At 39.2% G+C, this 21,389-nt stretch overlaps 1 long non-coding RNA gene across 1 annotated transcript; it reads right to left on the reverse strand.

Moving 5' to 3' along the window:
• Positions 1-47: 47 nt before the first annotated feature.
• On the reverse strand, positions 48-21,060 carry LOC116664984. The gene is made up of 2 exons (XR_004321557.1): positions 20,905-21,060; positions 48-1,951 (listed from the first exon to the last, which is right to left on the reverse strand). It is a non-coding gene; the product is annotated as an uncharacterized LOC116664984 (long non-coding RNA).
• Positions 21,061-21,389: the final 329 nt, after the last annotated feature.

Consider the following 21,389-nt stretch of genomic DNA (forward strand, 5'->3'; position numbering starts at 1 on the left):
CTAAGTGACTTCGAAACCCCCGTGTGCATTAGTCTGGCTCACTTGAGTGTATCTTGCACATTTAATTAAACCTGTTATTTCTGGAAACAAAAACAAAACATTTGAGAAGGAATGGCTGAGAGAAACCATTGCTTTTCCAGTACTGTGACACGTGAATAATTTAAGAAATCTTTTAAAGCCTTGCTTTATTTTAATTGGTTTCTGAATCCATTCATTTTCAGACTGTGCTTTTATTATCTCCATCTACCATTGTCTTTTGCCACTTCTCTTTGAGGATATCTGTTATCCTTAAAAAGGGACTAGGTGGGAATTAACTTCCTTCTGACCACATCCATTTATCCACTTGAAGATCACTGTGGCAAACTATGAAAAATGTGCTAGTTTTGAAAAATGACAAAGCTCCCAGGATCGAAGAGGTGCTTATCCTCTCCCAGGAATCTATTTGTTCTGTTATTCTTGGCAGTGAGGACTGGACTCTTCAAAGGGAGATGCAGATTCCATTCTGTTTATCCTTCTTACTTTGAAAATTACGTCCTTGTTCGGCATTGGAACGGTTTTGGATGAAAAGTCCTTTCCTATTTGCACTGCAAATAAAAAAAAACACGATCCCATTGTAAATTGTGTTAACCCCCTTCTGACAATCTAAACCTCATGAGGAAAGACGTGCTGGCTATTATGTGTACATATACGTGCTGTGCACAGGTGTGTTTATTAGGAGGCTGTGTGTTTGATCTCCTCTTCATTCCTTAGTCCTTCCCTAAGCATTATTGGCATGTAGGAAATGGAATCTGTCTAATCTGTTCCAACTGAATTAAATCCATCAACTATATTTCACTTTGAATTTTAATTGGGGCAGATCCGTTCTCTTAGTAATGGAAAGTTAGTAGTTTATCTTCTCCATCCTCTGTGTTACTTCCCTCATGGTCCAGGATGATGCCTTTGTTTTGCTCTGGACAAATATGATGCCAAATGCTGCTGCTCTCCAAACTCAGGGCTTCCCCAACTCTAGGGAACATAGGTCAGTTCTCCCCAAGAATTCTCTCATCATGTTCCATTCCCACGGTGACATAAGTCTCATGGGACACTCCTACCTGGTTTGAGATGGAGAAGAATGAGGAAATGAAGGAACAATGCTAGTACATTCTCATTCGACAGTCAACTCTATTACAAAAATGGACTCTTGTTATCTGATCAGTCTCTTGTATCTGGGCTGGAGGTAGATGATGGTGTAAAAGTCACAATATTGGGTTTGACCACCTATTAGCAGGTCCTGCATATGTGGTCTACCTCCTCTCTCTAGAAGGTGGAGGTTTTATCATCCACTGTTGTTAATTTTGGGATCTCAAATGAGACTAGGAGAAGTCCCATTAACATTTTGCAACTCATGTATAACTGATATAATAAAACCTGAATTTTAAGAGATAAAATCTATAAAGAGTGAAAAATGAAGAATGATCATAGACTTTGGTAGAAATTCCCATTGTGGCACAACTATGAGACAGACTATAGAGTATTTTCCCCTTTTGCTTTGATTAAAAGTGCGATTTCACATGAAATAGTGTGATATTTCCTCTCCTGTTTCCAAGGAGGCTCAGTGGAGACCGTCGTTAACCAGTGTGGTCAGGCGAACCAGCAGCTTCCCTGATTAGTGTCTCCTGCTGGGCAATGCAGATAAAACCTCCATCACAGGACATTCCTGAAAGCTCGAGTGCCCGTCCTCCAACTGTGCCACCTAGAGAACTGTCAAGTGTCTGTAAATATTTTGCAGTTCCTTAGGAGAAACTGTTGGCTTTCTGAGAGACAGCAGAGTGAGCCGGTCCCTGCATCCAGCCCTGGTTCTCGGTGGATTCGGTTTGCTTGTTCTCAGTCATTTTATCTCTCTGATGAGTCCCATCTCTGTATTTCCTTCTTATCTCCTGCTGTGGTTTTCTTCCGACACATTATCTTCTTCCTAGAACATTCAAAAAAAATCACCGATTACCCTTGATAGATTCATTCATGACCTTTGGGACTAAAAAGTCAGGCTCCTGAACAGGAGGAGAAGCCTGAATATGCAGTGGTGGGTGGGAGAGGGATCCCAGCTACCACCCCTCACCATCTTCAGAGATGCTCAGCTCATTTACATCCCCCTCCCACCCCCAGCCCCCATGGCTAAAGGGAAAAAGAAGTTTGGTCACCATTTCATTAATCCAAATTCATTCTGATCATCTTGCCATTTTAACACGTTTTGTCTCATTTTTTTTCCTCCCAGATGGTGGGTTTGCATCCTTTGAGAAGAATGACTAGCAACTTCAGAGGCGTAAAATGTGCATCCACCAAACAAAGCTATCTTCTGTAAATACATTGTTTGTTTTGAACAAACCTTCTGTTCTGGTTCTATTTGATTAACAAGAATAATCAAACATCTAAATAAAAATCATTGTCTGTTACCACTGGAGAGTATCCAGCTAGTTGTTAGACAGCTTGGAAGGCTGGCAAAAGGCAAGATGCATCGTGCTGGGGGACATCCAGGCCAGCGTGCAGGGACCTGCATGCCATCTGCCCCCACCCCTTCTGCTCAGATCCCAGTCCAATCATTTTAAACTCATTAGAGCAAGATTCTTGTAAAGCCAAGAGATGGGATTTAGCTGCGGCTCCCAATTTCACAAACTACAGAAGGGCTCACAATGAGAAGGCCAGCTTCCTGAGATACCTTGAATGACCTTCTGGTTCTCAGGCATAAGGACGCCTCCCCAAACTGCATATTCGATAAAGGGCTGAGTACCTTTCTGTGTGCTTTACTTTTCCACACCCTGAGAGAGGTCAAAACCGTTCAAGTTATAGTGTGTGTATTCCCTATGAAAGGTGCTGCAAGATATTATGTGCTAATTGTTTGTTGCTTTAGAGCAAAGCAGGCCCACTGAGAAGCCAGCCCTTTTTATGATACTTGTAGAGCTGCATCTACCAAGAAGCAAAGTTCAGCGGAAAAAAACCAATCCGAAACCGTTTCTTCACAAAATAAGAAACATTTCTGACACGCTATTTAATGACAACAGTCAACTGTTTCTTTTCCATCTTTATTTCCCCCTCTAAGGTCTAGCTTATTGGCTCATTATGTGCCTGGAATAAGAAGGATGACAAGGAGGTGGAATTCTGGCTCAGCAGATTCCGCGCCCAGCCCCCCTCGCTCAGCCCGCTTCCCCCACCCTCCCGCTCTCCCCTCTTCCCCCGGCTCTCCCGCCTCCTGCTGCTGCAGATCTCTTTCTGCTGCCTGGCAACCGCTCCACAGGCAATGTCACACAGGATTGCTTATTCCAGCTTCAGAGAAATAAACAGGAGAGGGAAAATTCTTGCCGTTACATTAGAACAGTTATGTACAAATGTACCAAACAAAGCTAGGTAATGCCAGGACTGATTCCGTCGCAGAATTCCGCACCCTGGTGTCTAGTCTCCCCTTACATGGGTAGAGATGGGTAAGGGGGGGGAAAGGGGGAGTCTTCAGATGGCTCTTAGCCTGTATTGTTTTAAATACATCCATTCTGTTGGCATAAACCTCAAATATAACTATTTCTGGGCTTTAAGAACTTTAGCAGGAAATGTTACAGTTGTCATTTGAAAAGTGCGGTGGGCTTATGAAGAGCAAAGTTCTGTTGCTTATCATTGTCACCTTGGCTCGTAATTGCATAGATGGTTCTAACCAGACTTCAGGGTATCGCATCTAGTATTTGGGAAGTGAGGCAGGACCTATCTTTTCTTCTCTACAGGTTACTTGCTAACGTGCGGGTCTTTTGTTCCTTTACACGTTCACTCTCCCGTTGCTTCCGGTGGCTGGCAATGAGGAGTGCAGGCTTTATATCTAGCGCTGGGGACAGTGGGAGCAGAAGAGACCTGCCAGTCCTCCCAGGGGTCCCACTGTCACCCGCAAGGCTGGCAATTAAACAAATCACTACAATAAACTGCTAAAGGATAAGGAGGGGGGAGGGGATGAAAAAATGGAAAAGTCTTGCTTCACATTCCACTCAGGAGTTTTACTTCTCCGTACCAGGCCTACGTAATCCGTATCAGCATTTCCTCCGGTGTCCGTCTATCTAGCCAGGCGATGGAAGGAAGCGGGTTTCTTCCTAACTCAGTTTCCTGAGTGTGATACCCAGAGAGCATAAACATTCTTTGAAGTGCATCTTATCCAGGAATCTGAACTCCCCATTAACTTGATTATAAAATTCAAGGGAGGGTATAGCTCCAGTAGCCCAGCATGCACAAGGTCCTGGGTTCAATCCCCAATACCTCCATAATTAATAAACAAATAAATAAACCTAATTACCCCCCCCCAAAAAAAAATCCTTTCATGTTCCAGGTCCCTATCGTTGTTGACCTGAGTCACTGAAAGCAGTGAGACTGACGTATTTGCTAGAGCAAGTTAACTGTAAATAGTAACTAAGACCCCCATCTCTGACCAACACTTATTCACAAAGAAGAGTTAAAGGCCTGAGTGTCCTGAGAGAGTACAGGAGAGTGTCACACCTTAATAGAGTAGGAGGAGGGTGATGTCAGGGTTTCTGGAAGGACTAATTATTGGGAGCCAGTAGATGCCCAAGGTTTAGATAAGGAAAGTCATTATGGAGTCTTTGGTATGATACTGGAACCAGTAACTGTCACCAAGGAAAATTACCACCAACAACTGGGCAAAAGCATCAGAGAACCGAAGTTCGACAGCTGGAGTTCTGGGCTGGGCTCAGTTTTCAGAGTAGGAACCACAGGGAAGAAAGAAGCAGTCAAGTGTCCGGGCAGACAGGTGGGCCAGACCCTGAGGGGCTGGATGCGAGGCCTCGGTCTAAATCCCATATTGCCAACTAGATCAGAATATTCACCTCCAGGGCCGAGGGGTACGCACCTCTGACTACGTGTAGGCCCTCCTCACTCCTAGCTTTCAGCAGTTGGTGACTAGATGGGTTTCTTCTGGAAGGTGGGGCCTCTGGCACCCCAGCCTGTGGTGGGGGGCACACTGGCAGTCAGCACACAGGGGAGGGAAGGCTGACGGCGGGCACTGAGTCCAGGCACTCCATCCCAGGCACAGGTTTTGATCAGACAGACCTAACTTTGAAACCCAGTTCTGATACTTAATGCTTATGTGACCTTGGGAAAATGACTCAAGTTCCCTGAGCCTCAGTTTCCTAATCTGTAAACTTCCAATGAATGTCAGCAATAACTGTTTGACTAAAATTAATATTATACTTCAGAGGGCCAAAAACAGATCATTGGAATTTTTTTTTACCATAAAGCAAAATAAGAAGCAATTAAATTGTTCCATCTAAATTTATGGAATTGGAAAACAATGATAAGTGCTATTAATAACAGTAAGAGAGCATACGTTCAAGAACTGAAACCGCAAAATATATGTCAAGCTGGGAAAAAAAAAAAAAAAAAAAACCCTTCCTCTAGCCCCATCTACCTCCCAGTTTGCCTGTCACATCACAATATGTGTGCATGCCGCAAATACCCATGCCCTTGTTTTACTGGCTAAAACTCAGTCGAGTTCTCACTCTGTGTGACCTGGGAATTAAAGCTGGGGAGATGGCTTGGACCATAACAGGAGTCTCTACTATACACTGTTGCAGCATGTTTCTTACGCACTATCTGGGAGGTGCAAAACTCTAAAGGTCCCACTGATACCACCTGGGCAGGTTTGATCTGCCCCTGTACTTGACCTGTTCGCCTAAGTGAGGCTGCCCTGGCAGTTTCTGAAGAACTCCAGTTCCATTTAGTAAAATCTCTGCTCCTCTCCTAAGCTTCTATTACACCCTCTAATTGCCTTCCTGGTCTTCCGGCTTCTTTGGCTAGATCTCTGCTTTCTTGCCTGTGCTTTCCACTTGATCTTGACAATAGAATGTCAAGAAGTTTTCGCTTTCAATTTACTCATCCCCAAGGCTTCCTCATGGTTGATGGGTATCTCACATGACTCAGCTGTGGTCTCTGGGAACCCAGCATCCGGCACCTAAGTGACAGGACCTGGTTTTCTGTTAAAGGTTAAGTCAGAAAGGTATGTGTCTATTTTTCTCAAAGTTATGAAGGAAATTATAAAACTTGAAGCCCAGTATTTATTTCTGGAAGCAGTTCAAGGAGCAGCTATATCAAGGTCACTTGGGGCTTTTTTAACAAATCAGGATTTAGAACCAAAATACCAGATTTATCAGCTAGCTCATCCAGATGATTACTATAAACATTAAAGTTTAAGGCTCATCGCCATAATCCCTTGAAGATTTGGACAAAAAATTAAAAATTAAAACACCTTTCGGGTGAATCAGTGTCAATATAAATCCATTTTTTCATCAATAGTTTTTTCTTTTTAAATCACATCTACCCAGACTTTTAACAAGGGTTTCTCTATTAGAGCATAGACGTCCTTTTTTAAAGTTAGTAAACCATTGAGAAAAAAACAAACAAAAAACCATAATTACTCAAGGCCAACAAAACAAGTCACATGGATTAAGTGATCCTATTGGCCCAGGTCTCCTGACCAGTTATCCATTTATTCAAAAATAGTATTAAGTGACTATTATACATCAAGCACTACTCCTGGTGTTGGAGACACAGGACGCTTGTCTGGACAAGACAGGCAAAGTCACTGTCCTCACTAAGCTCACACTCTAGTGGAGGAAGCAGGCGATGGCTAACTTAAAAAAGTAAATAATATTTCTGTATTACTGTCGACTGTAGAGGGGAAAGATTGGGAGCTAGAAACCAGCTTTTGGGCTAATTCAGTAGTCTATGGGAAGAGATGATGGAGCCTGGGTGAGGGTCATTATCAGTGAGGACAGGAGGAGACAACTTCAGGGTATAATTTGGAAGCAGAGATGGCAAGATTTGTCTTGTGTATGGAAAACAAAGGAAATAGAGAAATCAAGCCTATATGATTTGGCTTGACCCAACTGATGGAATGGTGGTGTGTTTCATTAAAACGAGATGTCTAGAGAAAGAGGACTTTTGGAGAAAATATCAAGGGTTCTCTTTTTGTTGTGATAAACTTGTAAAACCTTACAGATATCTTAGTTGAGATATTGAGAAAGGCATTAGGTGTCATAATCTGGAGCCCAGAGCTCCAAGCGAGGTAAACACTTAAGAATCACCAGTGTTTAGATATGAAATGCCATGCGAATGAAGAGCTCGCCCAAGGAGTGGAAGTCCCTAGAGAAGAGAAGATAGAGAACTGAACACTAAACCTTTCTCACACTTAGAGGACAGAGAGAGAAGGAGGAGCCAGTGAAGGGGGCTGAAAAGGAAACGCCAAAGAGGTAGGAGGAAAATGAGTGTGGCTACCTGGAAGCCTGGTGAGTGTGTTCGCATAGGGCTTATGTCATGGGCTGCAGTGACAAAGATGGCTGTTCAGTAGCATGAAAGGAGGCTGGCTGCCAAGAGTAGTAAGTATTTGGACATTAAGAACTTGTATTTATTTTGTATTTTAATAAAAGAAAGACATGTGAAAGGTACAAGTAAACTTTCCCCAAGGACTTTCAAAATGGGAAAACAACTATTGAAAACACCATGACAAGCAGTGACATAAAATGTCATTTTTCCCTAAGGGACTGAGATGTGTTCAAAAGCTGGTGGATTTTTTTGTTGTTGTTGTTAGCTTCCTCTAGCAGCAATTCAACATCATCAAACAGCTTATGGAAAAGGGCAAAATAAATTATGCTAATTAGACCTGCTAGAACTTCTTGGCATTTGGGAGAGGAAAGGTTAAGGTTTAATAAGTGGTAACTGAGAACAAATATTCTTAGATCTCCAGTAGGTTACACAGCGACTTAAGTCATATGAAAAAGGGGAAGTGTGAGAAAAGCCCTAGTTCAGATTGTGACGGATTGTGTTTTCCTCTGTGTTTACCAGCTCAGAGGCTTTACAGAAGTAACGACACCCTGACTAGACAGAAAAGGAAATTGCTGCCCCTGCTTAGTATTCACTGAGGGCCCAGAATGAGAGGCATTTAGAGCATTTTCACACTGGACGACTAGAAGGTCTTGGGACCGATTCCACGTTTCATTTGTGGTCAAACTTTGCATGATTTCTTCTCCATAAGTCTAGCCTATAAGGCTTCTAGAAAAAACATGTCTCATACACAGATTTTGTATCCGTAAGATATAAACAGTATTGATCATGCTCATGATTAATTTTGACTTTTCGATGATATTTAATTTAGTTCATTTGTGTTTTTTAAAAAATGTGCTAGCAGATTTGAAGTTAATCTGATAAAAGAGACCAGATGCAGGCCAGATAGTTTTCTTTTTTAATCCATCTACTCAGATTTTTAGGAAGAATTTTTCTCCATAGAGTATGACTGTATTTTTTAATTAGCCTAGGACTAATTTACAGAATGAATAGTAAAACATCCATTTCATGGGAAATGAAGCCACAAGAATAAGAAAGAGTCTATACTGGCAGCTTGAAAAAAATAGACCAAACTACACTCTGCAATTGTGGTGGGACCAGAGGTTTAGTGAAGGTGATCTCTTACTGTTTCTAATTTATCCTCTCTACAGTTCAGGGTCCTGTACACTGAAATGCCTGTGCTGGATTGAACAGCATTCCCTAAAGCTACAGGAAATATGCGATTATCTTCACTAATGGAGCGGAACAAAAGCACAGGCATTCCAAGATGGTGGCAAACTCCCTGAATCATGCCCAGTTGGCTTTAGGATGTGTTTTGTACTTAAGTTTGGATATGGGTGTGTCTGACTTTCTGGGAATTTACTTCAAAGAGAATAATGAAATGACACAGTGAAAACTTGGCTCTCTTGGAGTTGGGAAATGCTCCAGTTTTCCTTTCCTATCCCTGTCCATTCAGGAAACAGACATGACCTTGCTCATAGCTCTCTCTGAACAAAAAAACTATGCACACTTTTTTTTTTTTTTATTTCAAATGGCTTCCTCCCAGAGCTTTAAGTTCCCTTAAGGCCACAGCAATAATTAAGCAGAATGTTTGCTAGTGCTTCTGCTGGGATGTTTGAGTGAAATAGACAGACAGCAACCTGTCTGCTAGGGGGCGCTGACAAGGGACTGCAAGAGGGCAGATGAAGTCCCCTCATGAAGCAGGCATTGTCTTGCAAACCACTCTGGTATATGTGATAAGCCCTCAAGCTCAAGTTTATACAGAGATTATTTGTCTTACTAACTTTGAAATCTTTAGCAAAATACTTAATTTGCCAGTCTCTTCCTTTATAAAATGGTACCCATTTTGTTGAGAAGATTAAATGAGCTAATACTCAGTGCTTGGCTCCACACCAGGTGCAAAATAAATAATCAAATCACATTAGCTATCATTAAAATCTATGGACTGAATTTTAAAATGCCTCTCAGACAGAAATGTCTTACTGTTTTACAAATGTCTTCAGTTGCAGTTGTGCTTAGTCAAATACAATGTCAACTAAAAACATTACTAAATTAATGTATTCAGCAAGGAAATGTTAAACAACTACCACTTACTAGGTATTATTATTCACTAATTCATTTATTTTTGCCATTTATTTTTCTTAAATCAACTGATCCTGCATGAAAATCCATTGTCATATAAAAGCCCACAGTGATTTATGACACTACAAGTTGTCTTTGAGTAACAATGACATGTAATGAGAGGAAGATAATTGGCGCCTAAGTGGGGGTAGGGAAAGTGAGACAAATGGAGATATTTGAAAATGAGTTGGAAAAGAGAAGCTATCAGGTAATTATTGCTACTTTTAAAGTTGTGTATTATAGTTATATTGGACAATGTTCTTATTCTTAGAGGTTTTGTGCTGAAATATTTAAGAATAAAGTGTCACAATGTCTGCAAATTACTTTCCAATGGTTCATAAAGGTAAAGAGAATGTGGGAAAATACTAATAGTTTTTGATTCTAGGTGTGGAGTTATAAAAGTGATCATTGTATTATTCTTTTATCACCTTTATAGATGAAGATTTTCTTAATAAAATTTTTGGGGGTGGGAAGAGACAAAAACATGATCTGCATACATTAAAAAAAATTCTCTTGGCCATAAAAAAATCTATTCCAAGTTATTCATTTCAGAAGAGAAACTGGGGGCTGACTGGTTAGTGATCTACCCAAATAACCAGACAAGATCACACCCTGATCACTTTCCAGCAGAGAATATGGTGGTGCTCAGCTCTCTACCCTGCTCTTGTACCCTGGTCAACATTTCAGATGTGGTGCCTTCAATCACAAAGGAGAAGAAGCAGGAAAATGCAAATGGATCAGTGTGAATCCATTCCCACTAATGGAGAAACAAGTAAGTCTCTTCCTGTGATGGGAGGGCAGTGGTGTCGTCCTCTTCTAATATAAAGGCCAGTAGGATTTTCTTCACCAGAGACTGGCTGTTGAGCGCTAAATGTAAGTGAATTTCAGCGGGAGACGTGTCCAAATATTCCAACATTGTCAACACTAAAATTAATAAAATATATTCATTTTATACTATCATGCAGCAAAATAGCCAAATAAAATTTTAATTAATATCACAGGTCAAGGAATAAGTGTGTATGGTTGAAACCTAAATGACTACTGCCATTACATTTCTAGAAGATATTCAAGGCATTCCCAAGCAGTTATAGAAGATGTTTACAACCTTTTATAAGTATAATTATAGAAAAGCTTCAGTCATCTATAACTCAGCTAGAAAGAACTTCCAGTAAGCCACCTGGGGATAATGGGCACACTCAATCTCTAGCAGGGTGGAAAGGCAAATTATAACCCTCATACTTAGTATAAGCAAGTGTAGTGCCATGAGGTTAGCATACATTTTATGTAATCTCCAACAACTTTAAGTCTAAAGGTCAATATTTTTCAGATACCCAGACAACTTTACAATGTTGCACATCTTTTACGTTGCCTCCACTCAGCACAACAGTTGTAGCTTGGCCTGTTTCCCCATTCCTTTCATTTCCAGGGTCTGTGTAGTTTGGAAAGGGAAACTTGGATCTAAGCTATTGGATACAGTTATCACCCTGCAGAAATTCAAGTCTCTAAATCATCAAAGATACAGACATAGGTTCTATATTTTGTGCAATAAGCAGCAGAGAAAACCAACACGTTGTGTCTTACCATGTACAAGGAAAGAGCACACAGCTCCATGCTAGTCAGGGCTTTGGCTCTTTGCTTAGAAAAAGGCCAATGAGATTCTCAGGAACAATCTGGTGACTTGCAAATTCAATTAACCAATACACACTATCTCCTCTCTGAACTAAAGACTTCAGCTACTTGAAACTCTAGGGTACCATTTTTAAGAGATATAGATATTAATATTGATTTTTATATCAATACCTCTTAAAAAGAATACTCATACATCTACATGTTTATATATATATACACACATACATACATATATTTCCAGCATTTCCAAATACATCCATATTTTTGCCTCTGGGTGGCAACAAGAAAAAAATGCCTTATCTGTGTTCTGTAGTAAACTGTGTCCCCCTTGCTACAATGCTCATGCAATGGCTTCATGATGTAGACAGAGCTCTCCTGGGTTTGGGTTCTTGTGTTAAGTGTTGGTGCATTTGAAAATAATCACATATCCAGAATCTTGCTTAAATGGCAAAACAGAAGATGCTTCTTTGATTCTCTTCTTTATTGATTAATCAGTGGCATTTCAGTGAGATAGATTTTTTTCCTCCTGAAGGACTTTAATTTTACATGATGTAAATTTGCCTCCCAAACAATTCACATAAAGATATAAAAGAACTCTCTCATTTTTGTCTCAAATTGGTTACTATTTTAAGATATTTTACACTGAAGAAATAAAAACTAAGCTTTCAAATATAGTTCATGAAAAATGTGTCTATGTAGTGATATGATTAAAGTCAAACACATCATATGCCATTTCCTGTTTTATTGAACAAAATGAAAAAAGGCTTCCACTTCTAATCACCTACTATAGAATACCTATTACACAGAAATGTGGGAGAAGTGGCATGTTTTCTGCAAAGAGCTCTGTGCTGAACGTGGGTATTTTGGCTAGCAGTACAATCCTGCGTAACACAGCATTCTGCAATGTGTCAGCAGTTCAAAGCGATGTTCTATTCTCTGGATCACTTATCCATTATTACTTCAGACAATGAGTATCTGATACAAAATAAAACTGATGGATGCTGAGTGAACCGGTGAGTTGTGTTCTGAGTAAGAACAAATGGGAAAGACACCGTGGTTCATTGCCTGATGAAATTACTTTTGGGTATTTAAATACATCTTACATTATGTTATGCATGGACTGTTGATGTGAACTCTGGAAATCAGTCCTGGAATATTAACCGTTTCTACCCCATGAAAATATTATTTAAATCTCCTAAGTTGCATGTTGGAAACAATTATTAAATACAGTTCCTTATATTTGTACTTGAGGCATCAATACTTTAGAGGCATTATTTTTAAATCCATCTGGCACTCTGTGATACCATTTTTCTTTCTCTCCTCCCTCTTTTTTAAATAAAAAAGGCAAATAGAACAAGGGTGGAAAGAGCAGATATGTCTTCCAAGATATTGTATAATAAACATTCCTGTTTGAATTTGAAACAGTGAATTTAGGACAGGAAAATGAGTCATCGTTTCTTGGAAAAACAAATTTTCGTCGACCTATGCTCTTCTTGGCATTTGGTTACATAGAAATGAACCTGTCTCCTGCAGTTTAAACCATGCAGCAACTGACTTGGCATGGCATTCCTGTTCATAACCCCATGTTGTCAAGTTTGTGACGTCCTCTGTAATACTCTCCCATCTGTCCAAAATCAGGTTTGATAATTTCACTTCTCTGCTATAAAATTCTCACATCCCCTACCTAAGCCATTCCTTCACAATGAAGACCCAGCTTTGTGGTTTTATACCCGAGGTCTACCATTATGGAGCTCTGTATGAAGACTTCGTCTCTAAGGAAAAAGTAACTGGCATCTAGGTCAGCTCTGGATATTAGAAATTAGGTTTTAATCAGAACAGTATTCTAAGCAGGGTTGGGACTTAAAAAAAAACTGCTTAGCTTTAACAGAGATACTGGGGACTGAACCCAGGACTTCATGCAAGCTGAGCAGGCAGTCTACCACTGAGCTGTACCCTCCCCTCAGGACTTATTTTAAACAGTGAAAAAGGTGTCCGGGGCGGGGGAGGGGGGGTAGCATTTTGGTGAATAATTGATGGCAGTAAAAGCTGGATTTTGGGAGACTATTGGGAGACTTTACCTAATAAACTATCAGGTCCTTTCCAAGAATTCTCATATTCTTAGAAGAACAGGGTAGGGGAACAAGTTTCCTTTGAAATATGCCCCAAGCTGTAAAACACAAAATAAAATTCCTCTGAACTACATTCATTTGTTACGACTTACTCTCTCACGAAGGTATGGGTCACCTTTGAAACTCATTTTGGTGTCAGACTCCAGAGGCATCATCTGTAAAATCTGCAAACACATATTTCAATAACCTCTCATATTTAGGATACTAGTCCCCTGAAACTTATTCTGAAAGAACAGATAAGTTCTTAAAATTATTTTTTTTTCAGAAATAAAAGGACAAATTTGCATCTTTCATTCACTCAGTGAATGTTCTAAAGGGAAAAATATACTAAAATTTTCAACAAAAATATTAATAACAAAGACCACAATGAATAAAACGACTAATTAGAGCACTCTAAGAGGTCACTTAAGTTTGGGAATTAGCCTGACAAGGGAATCAATATGTGATGAATGTATTTCTACTTGCCAATTCAAAATAAATTTCCTCAAACAGATTGAAATTCTCAAGTGTCAGATTTGTTAAGTACATTCATCTCAGGAAATAAATTATAATTAAACTATTATTAAATGTCCAGCTTGTCTAGTTTTCTATTTACAATGAAATATTTTGCTTCTAACAAAGAAAGGCTAGAGAAGATTTGATAAACTTGTGTTTCAGGGATTTAAATGTGCTGTAGCTGAATTTCATATGATTCATCTACCAAGATCCAAGCTTCATACTTCTTGGTTATGGAAAATGAAGACTTGGGTGTTGAATAGAAAAGGAGGCATTTTTTCCAAGCCTTAGTCTGTTTTGGCAGAGAGATCCTGAGGCAAAGAGACATACCAGTGAATTGAGGCCCTGAGAGAAAGAGGGAAGGCAGAAGAAACCCCACCAATGGGTGACCTGAAGAGGAGAGATTTATGGAGAATACATTAGGAAGTCATTCCTAGTGATATGCATGTAGAAATCCTTCTGCAACAACTCAGATCTTTAGTAAAATTCTCATGTTTGGTGTGACTGCATTGGTGGAAGACGGTGAAGATGATATGGAGATACAAATTGGTTGGGAAGGAAGACTTGGCATCACATGATTTATCCCCCATCTCTTTAATTCACCAAAGGCTATTTGTGTTCAGGAAACTATGTATTTCATTTCTATCGCTATAGTCCTTTATATCATGCCTAGTCTATAGAAGATGTTCAATAAATATTAGTTGAATTGAACTAATTATATAAATAAATATGTAAGGGAGACATCCTGTAGGCTGTTTTTATTTTCTATTTTTGCTGAATGGGAGGTTCCTACTAACAGACATCAAGGAATGCCTGTATGTAGTAAATTTGAATGGTGTCAGCTAAAATATGCAGTGAATATATCTTTCCCAGCTCCAATTTCCTGTCAGCTTTTAAAAACAGACAGATTGTCTTTCTCGTTCAGGAGAAGTAGGAGGAGGCGGGGAACAGACTTCACCCTGTCTGAACTGTTCACCTTGTTGGATTTGAGAACCACGGAATGGCTCAAGAGATGCCACAAGAATCAGTGTTGATTCTGCCTGGTTGCTATAAAAGAAAAACAATTTTTTTTTTCTGAGCTCTCTTCCCAAGTGTGAGGTCTAACATCTGGCACTAGCTAACCTGCAAAAAGATAATAAAATGTGTTTGGGGACTTGCAGGCCCAGAGATGAGGATAATTTGTAGACCCAATTTCTAATAGTACAGGGGGAAATGCTTTCATCTGAATCGCTGATGTGATCAAATAAAAATGAGTGAATACTCGCCAATTGCTAAAGCAATTTATCTCTCCAAATGTATTCGAAATGTTAATTTTATCAGGGTGCAAGCTGCTAAAATGCAGCTAGTAGATCATTAAATTTCAATAGGGAATAGACTTCATCTTTAACATAAACAGTCAAGTCATTTTGGCTGCCTGCAACTTGTGCCACATTTAGCAAGCCTTCTGCGTAACCATAGGAACGGTTTTGCTTAAGCACTGTTGCTTGTGTAAATCCAATTCATTCTGAATTAGCTGAAAAAAGGGGAGGGTTGCGTGATTTGTTTCTGTCCATTGCTTCCCAAGTTGCCTCTTAGAAAATGTGAAGAGAAAATTAAAAATAAGTTTTTTTTTCTTTCCTCTTTTTGGAGGATGGGATAGGAATGAGATTGGGAGGCAGGATTCTTTTCTTCTGACAACATCGGCATGATGGAGAATAAAAAATAATGGTTTTCTACGGCTCAGAATTTTTGCTGCTTAATTAGGCATTTTCCCCATTTGAAATATTTCCTATGCTTATCATTTTCTTAGGTTAGAGTAATCGTTCTTAATACAAGTGGCTTAGGGACACACTTTCCCTGGATATAATTTTACACATGGCACAAAATCCCAACAAATTTGTCTACGTTAAGAAACTCCTTTTTGTTCTGGGAGACTGGAAGAGCTATCAGTCATACGCACCATACAGTGAATTAGATTAATCATATTATTTTCCTTTCAACACCTACATTAAAGCAGCTAGTTGTGGGGGGAGGCTATTGAGAGAAGAGGTTATTTTCCCACGTGGGGAGCTGAAGAAAAAGCAAGTTTGGAAGGGCTAATCCAGAGCGGGTGCTTAGGGCAGTCAGAGAGAGGTGGGACGACACTGATTTTTTCCAGAGAAAAGAGAGTGCTCTGCTCCGTGCCTCCTCTTGCCTGCAAAACTCTTCCAACATTTTTAACCCATGGATATCCCTCTTATCTCTCCGGCCCAGTTCACATTTCATTGGCTTCAAGATAGTTTCTCTAGCCCCTACTTCTCAATAATAATTGCTGGTTCTTTTACTACCTTACTGTGTATCACAGATACTCCTGGGCTAATAATATACCTGCTCTCCTTCCTTTGTTCCAAGTGACTGTTTAGCTTTCCATCTCCCACATCATGATGTAAGCCCCTTGCTGGTAGAAAAAGTTTCTTCCTATTTTTTTAATCCTCCAAAGTCTGGGGCTTTAGACTTAGGAACTCCAAAGCAAATGTTTTTGACTAGTAATGGAAGGAAAGACTAAAAGTCAGCAGGGATACCGAGGGCAGGCAGAGCTTGTTGCCCAGTTTCATGGAACTCGGGGGTGGGAGGTGGTGTTATGGACGGCGGTTTTGGAGATTTGGAGCAAAAAAGGGAAAAGGAAAGGGTAAGTTACTGAATTCATAAAATATGCCAGGTATTATAAAGCAACCCTAAGAGGACCCCTGGGGTAGGCAGAAAAACAGCCCCCCAAACAGATCCACGTCCTAATGCCTGGAACCTGTAAACGTCACCTCATTTGGAAATAGGGTCTTTGGAGGTTTGACCAAATTAAAGATTTTGAGATGACGAGGTTATTCTAGATCATCTGGGTGGTCCTAAAGACAACCTCGTTTGTCTTTATAAGAGAGAAGATGGAGATTATACAGACAAGAAAACGATATGAAGATAGACACAGACATTAGTGATGTGGCCACAAGCACTGAAACGCGACAGCCACAAGAAGCTGGAAGAGGCAAGGAACAATTCTGTCATAGCATCCCAGAGAGCATGTGGTGCTGTCAACATCTTGATTTCAGGCCAGAAATACTGATTTGGGGCTTCTGGCCTCCAAAACTGTGAGAGAATAAATTTCTTGATGTTTTTTTAAAGCCACCAAGTTTGTAGTAATTTGTTACCACAGTCCCAGGAAACTAAGTCAACACTTAATAGTATCACCATTTACTAAGGAAGAAAAAAAAGATCGAAGCTAAGAAAGGGCTATCAATTTAGCCACATTCATATGGATAATTACCAGCTGGGAATCAACCCTAATCTGGCCAACTTCAAAGCTGCTTAGATAGTTTTTCTTATGCCAAATTCTGTTTTACTGAATCAATGTTGACATTGTTCTATGGACTGAGGCACTGTAACTGCATTGTCTCCTGTAGCAAAATAGAAATAGAAATTTCAATTAGTTAACTAACTAATTTAGGTAGACCTCTCTCATAATTACACCCCAAAGTAGGAAACTACATGCATAATCTTTTTTGAAATTTTAATTACAGATGTCCAGCCAATGATTTTGCCTGTTCTGCCTCCCTCTGTCCATAGTCCTTTATAAATATTAAATGAGAAATAGCAGGCTTCTTTTAGCTTGTGTTGAAAGAAGGCTTGTTTATCTATTAAGCATTTATCAACAAATATCTACTAAGACCGTGTTATGTGCCAGAATCTGTTTATATGTTTAAATGTACTACTTAACTAATAAGCCAGAAATTCCTACACTTCTGGGACTTATATTTTAGGACGGAATAGAAAAGATAAAGCAACACAAACAACTGAAAACGAGAAATATGTAATACATTTAATGTAAAATTTTGAAAAGTACTAAGGAGAAAAATAAGGCCAAGGGAAATGAGAAATGGTAGGAGTCAAGGAAGAGGATGGTTGTGTAAAACAGCCTAGGAAAGTCTCCCTGAGAAAGGGACAGCTGAGCAAGGCCCTGACGGAGATGAGAGAGCAAGCCACAGGGACATCTTGGGGAGAAACAGTCCAGGCAGATGGAGGAACGAATTTGGAGATGCGAAGGAGAGAAAGGAAGATCAGAAGGACACAAGATACACACTGTATGGGATCTTGCAAGGCCACTGAAAGGACTCTGGGTTTTATTCCGAGTGAGAATGAAAGCCATTGGAGGGTTTTGAGTTGACATGATCTGGTTTACATCTTAAGAGGATCACTCAGAAATCTTGTAAAGAATAGACTTTACCAAAGCAAGTAGGCCATTTGGAAAGTCATAAATTGTATGTGGTCATTAAAAAAGGGCAAGTTTTCTGAATTCCTCTTTTTCTTGGAGTTGTCTCACCACTGAGTCTCTCAGAGACATTGATGATTCCATGTACTACACTCTATTTTACTTTTGCCCTTTTAGATTTTTATAATGAAATTTGAAACACAAATTACCTACACAGTTAAATGTCTTGCTGCAATATTGAGCTTTCCTATAGGAAGAAAAGGAAAGCAGAGAGAAAGTTAATTTTTTTTTTTAAAAAGCTGGCCTTTTCCTAATGCCCCAGATTTCCTTCAGCCTAAACCAACAAGAACAGGTCTGACTGCTTCTTTACAGTTCTGACTCCTGTTCACTCTGTCTTTCTGCTTCATCAAGGACCATTACATAAAATGGACTTGTAATCCCAAATTTCTCTTACATAAATAAAGATAAATTAAAATTTAATTAAATATTAGTATTATTTTAACATGTGGCATGAATTCTTCACGTATGGAAGGTGACAAGGAACAAAGAAGAGTAGAAGAACGACCAAGAGTGTGGGGGAGGGGGAGGAGAGGAGGAGAAGGAAGTAGATTCAAGATTGCAGAGCAATCTATTTTATATCACTTACCTGTGAATTCAGAAGAACCTAATTATGTGGTTTATATTCCATAAATCCTATCACCTCTGCTGTTGGCAGCTTCATCAATTGCAGACATAGTACCCTGCAATTTCTAAACAATCTCCCAGATACGTAACAGGCACAATCTATCCAATTTTAGTGACAGAAATATTTCGGGAGGTTTGGAAACCTAGTTCGGAGACATTTTGAAAATCAAGATGACAGCTTTAAAACATCCTGGGACTTTAAGATCATACCATGTAGTTTTCTTATTGAGACTTCAGAAACATTCCAGCAGGATTTTATCCCATTTTCCTGTTCTCAATAAGGCAAAATACTACAAGCACCGTTCTTAGGACAGTGCCTCTCACTTGAGAGGAAAACCCATGAAATTACCACTTAATAGATGAATAGAATAATTAGGAATTCTTCAAAGTCAGTTTAACAGTTTCCCTGTAACCCACGTCAGTTTATTTTCACATTTGAGAAGGAATTGCTGGCTTTCATCTGTGTCAGATTATGTAAGTTCAGAAATAGTTTTTGAAATAAAGATTCCAAACTGCCCTTGTAATAAAATAAGGTATTTTGTTTTTTACAAAGAGTCTACGTTTTTAATAATCTGTCACTGTTTATCTTTTAAAATCCCATTTTCCTTCCTGCATTTGGAACAAAATATTTACCACGTTGGAAATTCTGCATTGCCATTTTCCTTTCATTTTTCCCTGACAGCATTGCTAACACTTCCTTCCACACTGCCTTCATTTTTCATGAATACTCGCTGTGTTTATCCTAAGAAACCAGGAAACAGACGTGAAAGAACAAATGTTAGGAAAAAAAAAAAAGAGTTGATTCTAGTAACCAGTCCCGAGTTACTGGCTAATGGCAACAGCACTGGGATTCCCCGGTGGATTCATTAAGTGTTTTTAGCCCTTTTCCTTTTCTATGGAAAAGAGTTGGTTGGCAGGTAACAGGAAGGTCAAGGTGTCAACACTGAGAGCTTCAGCTTGTGAAACAGACTCCAAATTTTTAAAATAATTGAAAGCTCTTTGATTCTTAAGCTGTACTTTCATGGATATGAGGGTTTTAATATGAATAATACATCAAAAACATGAAACCTAAAAGCGGGGATGTGTGGAGAGAGTCATTCCTACACGGGGTGAAATACCTTGGGATAATAGTGAGGAAAATGGCAAAATGTTCGCTATTTTGCTAAACATCGGCACACTGTAAACAACACAGTTCTCACAAAGGTTAAGAGCCCAATCTCTGGGGGTACATTTCCTGGTTCAAATTCTAGCTGCCAACTTAATAGCTTTGTGATTTTGAGCAAATCATTTAACCTGGCAATGTTTCAAGCTCCTAATCTGTAAAATGGGAACAATATTGCCCACCTCAACGAGTTATTAAGGCAATTAAATGAGTTACAAGTTATGGAGACTAGTAAATGAGTAAAGATACATAAAGAGCGGAGAACAATGCCCACACACAGAATTAGCACTCTACACATGAACAATTGCTTTTCTTAAGTGTAAGAAAATTTAGTTAAATTTGTGTCTTCTTAGGTATTAAAAGATATGATCATTCAAAGTTACAAAAGTAACTCAAAAAAGGGAAAAATAGTTTTTCAGCAAATGGTTCTAGAACAATTCAATATTCTTTGGCAAAAAATGAACTGCCACCTTATAAAAAAATTAACTCAAAATGTATCGTGGACTTAAACGTAAAATCTTACACTATAAAAACACTTTCAGGAAAAAAATAAGAAAATCTTCAGGATCAAGAGCTAAACAAAATGTTCAAAGACATGAACCATAAAAGGAAAAACTGATCATTTGAATCACAACAAAATTTAAAATATTTGAATTCCAAAGACTCTGTTAAGAGAATGAAAAGACAGGCTACCCCCCGGGAAAAAATATTTTCAAATTACATATCTGACAGAGGATTACTAACTAAATATATTAAAGAACTCTAAAAACTCAGCAGTTAAAAAAAAAAACCAAACAGTCCAATCAGAAAATAGGCAAAAGACATGAATAAACATTTCACCAGAGGCCACGCACAGAAGCAAAAAGTATATTCAACCACATTAGCCATTAGGGAAATGCAGACTAAAACCCCAATGAGATACCAATAAACACCAATCAGAATGGCTGAAATAAAAAAGAATGACAGCAATAAATGCAGGTGAAAATGTGAAATGGTACAGTCACCTTGGAAAACATTTTGGCAGTTTTTTATAAAACTAAATGCCCAACCACTATACAACTCAACAATTGCTCTCCTGGACATTTTTCCCCTGAGAAAGGAAAACTTACATTCATGTGAAAACCTGTACATGAAGGCTCGTAACAGCATTATTCATAGTAGCCAAGAGCTGTAAACAATCCAGATGTCCTTCAATGGTGAACACAAACTGTGTCACAGCCACACCACAGAAGATTCCTCAGCAAGAAAAAGGAACATGTGATGGATACACACGTCAACTGGGATGAATCTCCAGGAAATCCACTGAGTGAAAAACATCAATATCAAAAAGCTACATAGTGTATGATTCAACACTTTTGAAATAAAAAAATCTTAGAAATGGAAAAGAAACTAGTGGTTGCCAGGGGTGAGGGACAGGGAGAGAAGAAAAGGCAAATGTGGCTATAAAAGTACAAGGGAGGAGATCCTTGTGGTGATGGGCTGTTCTATACCCTGACTGTATCAACATAAGATCCTGGTAGTGACACTGGAGTGTGGTTTTACAAGATGTTACTTACCTTTGGGGGACTTTGGGTAAAGGTGGTACCTCTGCATT

The sequence above is a fragment of the Camelus ferus genome, chromosome 1 (assembly GCF_009834535.1).
Source record: "Camelus ferus isolate YT-003-E chromosome 1, BCGSAC_Cfer_1.0, whole genome shotgun sequence".
In the NCBI taxonomy this organism is placed as follows: Eukaryota; Metazoa; Chordata; class Mammalia; order Artiodactyla; family Camelidae; genus Camelus; species Camelus ferus.